Raw genomic sequence first — 9,035 nt, 5'->3', positions numbered from 1 at the left:
TTTAAAGTGGTTTTTACCCCTCTTCATTTGTCTGCAGCATTTGGTGTGTTTGAAAATACCATCCGCTTCAAAGGGTCTCCTCCATAATTCGGCACCTCAGTACTGCCCATCAGCCATGATTTAAATGGCAGAGTGGACTTGATGGGTCGAATGGCCTTACTTCCACTCCTATGTCTTATGGTCTTATGAATCTCAATCCCTAAAACAGATTAAAACTCCTCTAATCGTTCCTCTTTTTCTCCTTATTTTCCCCGACATACACCATGACACTTCCTGGGCTCCATAAGAACGTAGGCTTTATGTCCCCCACCAAGCCCATCCCATCCTAAACTTCATGCAGTGGCTTTGTGGTATTATCCAAAGGCAAAAGCTAAGCCTCTTCATGTGAAACAAGAACAGATACTGCTGGAGAAACTCAGCAGGTCTAGCAGCATCTGTGGAGAGAGGAACAGAGCTCCAGTGACCCTTCCTCTTCCTGTCTCCACTGTTGCTACCAGATCCGCTGAGTTTCTCCAGCAATTTCTGTTTTAGTTTCAGATTTCCAGCATCTGCAGTTGTTTTATTCAAGCCTCTACATGTGCACTGTTCATAGCCTGCTCAAACTTTCCACCATTTCCCATTCCCCCACGACTGTTTCCATGTCAGACTTCTTTCCTGATACCAAATCTCAGGCAGCCACCTTCAGCTCAATGTCAAAGCTAAATCCATTGTCTTTGGCTCCTTCATAAACACTGTTTCCTTGCCTCTGGCTGCAATCAATCCTGGACAATGTTGCAACAAGGAGGGACTACTCACAGTGGCATGGAGATTACAGGCAATATCTCACACATTGAAAGACTGCTTACTACTAACTCCAAACTTTGCAACCCCAGGAAACAAGGCTGCTAATGTCCCTATTCACCTCAATTACTCTATCACTTCACTCCCAACCTCCACCCTGTTGTACCCCACACCTGTAAAGACCATCAACTTTGAAGGAGGACATGATGACCTAAGGCTTAAACCCATCAATAATTGCCTAGTGCAGTAGAACAGAGACACCTAGGGGTTCAGGTTTATAATTGTTTGAAGTTTGTGTCACATATAGGCTATGTGGTTAAGAAAGTGTTTAACACACTTTCCTTCATTGCTCCGACCTTTGAGTTTAGGAGTTGGAATGTCACCTTCAGGTTGTACAGGACGTGGGTGAGGCCTCTTCTGCAGTACTGTGTCCAGTTCTGGTTGCCCTGCTATAGGAAGGATATTATTAAGCTGGAGGAGGTTCAGAAGAAATTTACCAGGATGTGGTTGGGAATGGAACGTTTGAATTATAAGGAGATGCTGGATAGGCTGGGACATTTTTCACTGGAGTGTAGAGGTGACCTTTTAGAGGTTTACAAAATCATGAGGAGCATAGATAAGGTGAATGTTGGGTGTCTTTTCCCTAATGTGGGAGATTTCAAAGTGAGAGGAGAAAGTTTTAGAAAATACATTAGGGGCAATTTTTTTTGCACAGAGAGGTTAGTGTGTGGAATGAACTTTGAGGAAGTGGTGGGTGAGGGTACAGTTACAATATTTAAAAGACGTTTAGATAAGTACTTGAATAACAGGGATATGGATCAAGTACAGGCTGATGGGTCTAGTTTAGTTTGGGATTATTGTTGACATGGAGTGATCAGACTGAGGGGTCTGTTTCTGTGCTGTATGACTCTATGACTCTTCTACTTGGCAGAAACTCTAGAGAGGATTTTAAGTTTAGAGCCCTTGGTGGTATACCAGAGATGCCAACAATTTTGAGAAGCTACTTCAGAGAACATCTGCAGGTGATCTGGCATTCAGAAAGAAAGCCTGAATTATAGGGTTCCTCCTTCAAGAATGGTTTCCCCTCTATGTCATTCCTGCTTGAAAAAGAATATTGTACCAGGGAAGACATTGACTTTAGGAGGTATTGTTTCTTCTTGATAGTGCCCCAAAGTCCACCAATTTTGAATACTAATTGGAAAATGTTAAATTGGGTTCTCTGCCACCCACTGCTACAGCTCAGGGAGCAGGGGTACGAGCGACATTCAAGGCTAATTACTTTCAACGTACCTGTCTGCCAGCTCAATGAAAGGTGGTGAGCATAAGCTGACGATTAGGGACTGTTGAAAAAGCCGTTAAGAGTGCTGACAATATTGCAAATTCATGGGAAAAACGTTTTATTGTTGTGTACAAATAGTATGGGTCAAAAAGCATGGCCCAGGTGTACCTACGGCACTCAAGAAGAAAATCCCATATTGGAACACCATCCACGTGAGTATCACAAACAACTGTCAGGAGCTTTCAAACTGACTGAAAAAATAACGGACATCTTCACCACTCATGATCTGAACAGAGCAATCAATGATGACGTCAACATCTTGATTTTGATACATTTATTTATTGTCACATGTATTTTGTGACAAAATACAGTGAAAAATGTTGCATAGTGTCCTCAACTGTCTGGCGCCATCTTAAAACACAGAAAAATAAACCAAACCATAGAACATAAAGGCAGAAGAATAAAGTGATAAAGAAAATGTGTCCAACTTCAGTCCTTCTTGTTGAGTGCTCTGTTGTGGACTATGGGCCTGGTGGATGGCAGGTGACCACTGGAACAAAAGTCACTCAGTCTTTGGAGCCATCTCGCTGTACCTCACCAATGCAGACAGTACCATTGCCGCAGAGTACTGCAACAGCCCAGACCCAACTCTGCTGCTGCCATGTCCCATTCTTTGGACCCACCTCACCAAAGCACCCACTGCTGATGCCACCAGCTCTCATACTGGGCCCAAACTTGCCTCCACCATCAGTCGGCGCTGGGACTACCGCATCAATGCAGAAGCCACCGAAAGCCCAAAGTTGCCAATGGCATTGCTGCGACTGAGCTATGCAACAAAAGACAAGTGAAATAAAAGGGAAGAAAAAAAGAATGTGAAAGGAGAGACAATAAAGAAAAGAAATGAAAGGAAAAGTGGATAGAGCACAGGGCTCACAAGCCCTCCTCAAGGCGATGCACCTGGATCTGAGCAACAACCTTTGGATACATTTTTCAAGGACATTGTCAATCCTGTTCCGTCATCCCAACAACTCCAACAGGGCCTGGCTGTTCCACCTACATGTTCTCCAATTCCAAACAAAATCACTCCAACTTCCAGCCATTGAGCTCCTCAGACAGAAGATTCCTGTGAGTGCACTCCTTCAGAAGCAGTTACAGCAATGGACCTGTTCACTAAATACCCAGAAATCAAAGATCTACTTCTAATCAGGTCCCCCATTGATTAAGACCAATGTTGAGAACTGGAAAATGTGGACCATTTGCCCCATGTTGTGAGCCTCCTCTCCACAAACATGGAAGAGCAAAATTCACCATTGCCTCCAATGTCCCAAGTCATTTGATCAAAGGTAAGAACATTTGAGGACCTGGGTCATAGTTCCTTGAAAGTGGGGCCCCAGGTAGACAGGGTAGTGAAGAAGGCAAGTGTACACTTGCCTTTACTGGTCAGTGCATTGAGCACATGAGTTAGCGGGTCATGTTGTAGCTCTACAGGACATCGATTAATCCACTTTTGGAACACCGTGTTCAGTTCTGGTCTCCCTGCTATAGGAAAGATGTTGTTAAACTTAAAAGGGTTCAGAAAAGATTTACAAGCATGTTGCCAGGATGGGATGGTTTGAGCTATAGGGAGAGGCTGAAAACACTCAGGTTATTTTCCCTAGATTGCTGGAGGCTGAGGGAAGAACACATAGAAGATAATAAGATCATGAAGGGCATGGATAGGGTGAATAATTCTCCCATGGGATGGGAGTTCAAAACTAGATGGCACCAGTTTAAGGTAAGATGGAAAAAATTTAAAATGGACCTAAGGGGCAACTTTTCATGCAGAGGGTACCATGTGTATGGAATGAGCTGCCAGAGGAGGTAGTGGAGGTTGGTGTGATTACAACATTTAAAAGACAGCTGGATGGATATATGAACAGGAAGGGTTTAGGGGGATATGAGTAACTACTGGCAAATGGGACTAGATTAATTAGGTCGGCATGGACAATATGGAGCGAAGAGTCTGTTTACAGGCTGTACATTCCTCTGACTCTTTGACTCTATGACCAAGATCTCAACCCGAGATGAAAGTCACGGTTTACCTGTCAACAATGATCCAGAGTCTCCTAAATGTTTTGGAGGCTTGGACAAATTAGAGCAAGCATCTGTAAGCACTGGAGAAACCCCACAAACATTGCCTTCACAATGTCCTTCAAATCTGGTGGCAGGAAATGTGCTTCAGCATTAGTGTCCTCTCTCAAGTTGCTATATCCAGCATTAAGACCCAAATGTGTCCACTGAAACACATTGAGGAGGTTGTCAAACCATTTCTCAAGTCAAACGTCCCCACCAACTCATGGAGGTACCTGGCGCGTGACAGACAAAAATGGGGAAGGTTCATTCAGGAAGGTACTGAACACACAGAGAAACCTCCCAAGGAAGACACAGCAGTGAAGTCAAGGCATTGGAGAAAGTTCTGAAACTTCCAAACAACTCAGCTACACAACTACCCAGGCAGCACTTGCCCCAAATGTGGCAGAGTCTGTAGATCACTTTTCAATAACCATGTCAAGACCCACCAAACAAAATGAGAACAAGCTATTCTTATCCTGAGACTACTTGAGAAGAAAACAAGATTGGTGGATGTTCTCATTATAAATTTATACTATATTAATTTCATATTGAATTTGTGTTATTTCGCAAGTTAATTAATTTAGGAATGTACAGTACGTGAACAGTAGTGTTTCAACTTTCGATTATTTTTTCTAGATGAGGTACATCCAAAAAGAACCAAGCTCCACTTTATAAGATGACAAAGTGTGGAGTGGGATGAACATAGCAGGCCAAGCAGCATCTCAGGAGCGCAAAAGCTGATGTTTCGGGCCTAGACCCTTCATCCTCTCAGCCCAAAACGTCAGCTTTTGCGCTCCTGAGATGCTGCTTGGCCTGCTGTGTTCATCCCACTCCACACTTTGTTATCTTGGATTCTACAGCATCTGCAGTTCCCATTATCACAAACTCCACTTTATGTTTTGATTCCTAAGGGAGCCTCTGATGTTGTTTCAGTTAAAGCTGTGGTTTTGAAAAGGAGTAATGCATGAAGAATTTGTGTACTTACCTAACTGTAGATACTAGATTTATTATTTTTAGGGACCAATGAAAAGGCATAGGGTTTGACATTCAATGCCACCCAACCTTCTTGCAAATAAAAACCTATGGAGTACTGGCCCCTAGCCAGAGCTTTGGATAACTTGGAGCTCATTATGGGAATGGGAGCTCATGGTTGGATCAAGTGTTCATTTTGAGAGCAGGACATTTCAAGGATTTGAAGGGGTAGTAGGAACTGCAAATGCTGGAGAATCTAAGATAACAAGGGGTAGAGCTGGGTGGACACAGCAGGCCAAGCAGCATCAGAGGTGCAGGAAAGCTGATGTTTCCGGCCTAGACCCTTCTTCAGAAATCCATTTCTCCTCTGATGCTGCTTGGCTTGCTGTGTTCATCCAGCTCTACACCTTGTTATCTCAAGGATTTGAAGACTGCAAGCAGTGCCTGCCTTCTGTTTATTTTTGTATTCCCCATCTCTATTCTGACTGTGCAATGCTTTGCAGTACTGTGAGAGGTTATACATATTGTCTATACTCTTCAATTGTTTTCAAGTAACCTAGTTGTCAACTGAGCGTCCGAATTGCATTCAATAACCTTCCCTTAAAATATCTTTGAATCCTGATTGACCATTGACTCATCCTTCCCCTAAATTCCTACTGGGCTATGAACACCTCACAGTTTACAATTTGCATTGTTCGGCCAAGTCAATTCTCTTCATTATACTGAAAAGTTCAATTAGAATAGCTGGTGGTGACATAGTGGTAATTTAATCAGATCTAATAAGCTGACATGCAGGGAAAATAGGTTCAAATCCCAACATGGCAGATGGTGATGCTTGAATTAAATCAAAATGTAGAATTAAAAATTAGCCTAATGGAGACTGCATAAACAGTGTCTGATAGTGAAGGAAATCTACCATTCATGTCTGACTGATGTGTGACTCCAGACCCACAGCAATGTGGTTGACTCTGAAGCTGAGAACTGTGGATGCTGTAAACCAGAGACAAAAATAGAAATTGCTGGAAAAGCTCAGCATCTGTGGAGAGAAATCAGAGTTAACATTTCAGGTCGAATGGCCTGAGGAAGGGTCACTGGGCCTGAACGGTTAACTTTGATTTCTCTCCACAGGATACCGCCAGACCTGCTGAGATTTTTCAGCAATTTCCATTTTTGTCTCTGATTGACTCTTATCTGTCTTCCAAAATATGCTAGGAAGCCAAGCAGTTCAAGGGCAATTAGCAAGGGAACCAAAAAAAAGCAGCCCAGCTAGTGACCTACTCATATTATGAATGAATACAAAACAAAATTGCTTCAAAGCTTTTCAAATCTTGTTAACCTAGAAGATCTCTTCAACCTCAGAATACTCTCTCAAAGACAGTATCCTTCCAGTATTACATGAAACAGAGGAGAGATACATTAACAAAGTGGGGAAGTCCAAAATTAGAATGACAATAATGACTTATGATTCAGAGCTTTACCATGAACAAAATAGGCTAATGATAGTCCTAACAACTTGTTATAAATTGTTCTGAATAAACAATAGCTTCTTGCTCGGTACAACGGTATATAAACAAGCTGTTCTGTCCTAAAATTGGATTTGCTACTATTAATGTAAGAGTTCCAAGGATTATTTGTCTCTAAAGATTGGGTGGATTATTTCAGTTTTAATTTAATACATGAATTATATTTTCAGCTTGGTTGCATTACTCAGAGTTCAACATCAAGAAATATATTAAATCAAACAATGCATCTTTTTTAAAAAGGAGTAGCTGTTTGTTTTAATCATGCCACTTGCAGTCAAAATGAACAGAAATAAGATTTAAAAAGTCAAAACATTATTGAATTTCAATAAGTTGCAAAATGCCTATGACTCAAGTATGTGGCTTTTTCCTGCTCTCTAGAACAAATCTAAATTTCTGAAAATAAAACAGAAATTGCTGGAGAAATTCAGCAGGTCTGGCAGAATCTGTGGGCAGAAAGCAGAGTTGGCATTTTGAGTCCAGTGATCCTTTTTGGGGGGGGGGGGGGGGTGTGGGGGCACATGTAAGGAGTAAACGATAGGTGGAGCTGGAGCACAAAGAGAGAGAACAACAGGTGGACACGCCATATAAATGAGCCTTGGAGCATGTGGGAATGGGTGATTGTGCTAAAAGCAATCCATGTCATTAACAGGACTGGGTGTGGAGTAGGCAAATAAAAACATGGATGAATGGAATGAGGCTCTAAAGTTATTCAACTCGATGTTGACACCTAGAAGTTGCAGGGTCTCCAAACGGAAAATGAGATGTTGTCCTTGGGCCTTGCAATGAGGCTCACTGAAACACTGCAGTAGGCCTGTGGCTGAGATGTTGGCATGGGAACATGATGCTGTGATAATTTCTGCTTCTTTGCAGTATGCACAGCATGACTGGGACACTGACTGTAAAGCCTGTGAGGCTATGGATTAGATACAGCAGCTTACTGATGGGAGAAATGAACTGGCTTTCTTTAGCCTTCAGTCACACAGCAACTGTACCTTCAGGAGCCCCTTGTTTCTCCCCATCTATTCACAGAGTCAGTGTTGTACAGCATGGAAACAGAACTTTTGGTCCAACTCGTCCATGCAGATCAGATATCCTGAATTTGGCCCATACCTCTTTAAGCCTTTGCCATCCATGTATCCATCCAGATGTCTTTTAAATGTTGTAACTGTACCAGCCTCCTGCACTTCCTGTGCAGCTCATTCCATAAATGCACCACCCTCTGTGTGAAAAGGAGGCCCCTTTCAAATCTTTGCCCTCTCACCTTAAACCCTTGCCCTCTAATTTTGGACTCCGCTACCCTGGGAAAATGACCTTGTCTAGTCACCCTATCCATTATAAACCTCTATAAGGTCACCTCTCAGCCTCCAACACTACAAGGAAAACAGCCCCAGCCTCTCCCTGTAGCTCAAATCCTCCAACCATGGCAATATCCTTGCAAATCTTTTCTTTACCCTTTCAACTTTAACAGTAGCCTTCTTGTACCGAGGAGACCAGAATGGAACACAGTATTCCAAAAGTGGCCTAACCAATGTCCAGTACAGCCTTTGGTGCTGCAGGGTCAAAATCCTTGAACCTGTTCCCTAACATAATTATTGGTCGATCCAAACCAAACAAACTGCTGTGCTTTAAGATGGTACCAAACCACCACGTTCTCAAAGGCATCAAGGTTGGGCAATAAAACGTGGCCTAGCCAGTGACATCCACATTCTATGGCACCCACATTGTCCTTACCCTAACGCCCACACCCCAGGCCTTGTTGTCACAGACTGCTATTACACACATTATTAGCCACTAACAGCTATCGACTCCTTTGTTTTCTTTCCAAGTGTTCTTCTCTCTCTTTGGGCTCTGTCCCCACCTATCATTTACTCCTCACCCCCTTACGCCCCACCCTATTTTCTGCACATAAATTGACATTTGCCTGCCTATTGTCAGCTTTGCGGAAGGGTCACTCGACCTGAAACATTAACTGATTTCTTTCAACAGATGCTGCCAGACCTGCTGAGCTTTTCCAGCAATTTGTTTTTGTTTGCAACAATATCAATATTTCACCTCCCACCTGAAATGTTCTAGTTATAGAATGACTGTCTGCCCATTCTTTCATTTTCACTCTGCATGCTCCCAAGTCTTTCCAGAAATGTGGACACGTAATCCAAAATTGTGGTTTCATCTTTTTATTATAAGAACATTTCCACAATTAATTTCAATGGACCTCTGACGTCATGGTCATAATTCAATTCAAAGTGACTAAACACAGTATTCATTTGGGGAATTTCTTTTAGGAAACGGTAAGAAATTTACCCCTTTGTCCCAATCCTGTAGATACTCATAACATTTTCTCTTAATTGTGACGTCAAGAATCTGATTGT

The sequence above is a fragment of the Stegostoma tigrinum genome, chromosome 3 (assembly GCF_030684315.1).
Source record: "Stegostoma tigrinum isolate sSteTig4 chromosome 3, sSteTig4.hap1, whole genome shotgun sequence".
Taxonomy (NCBI): Eukaryota; Metazoa; Chordata; class Chondrichthyes; order Orectolobiformes; family Stegostomatidae; genus Stegostoma; species Stegostoma tigrinum.
Note: the sequence above shows the minus strand (reverse complement) of the source record.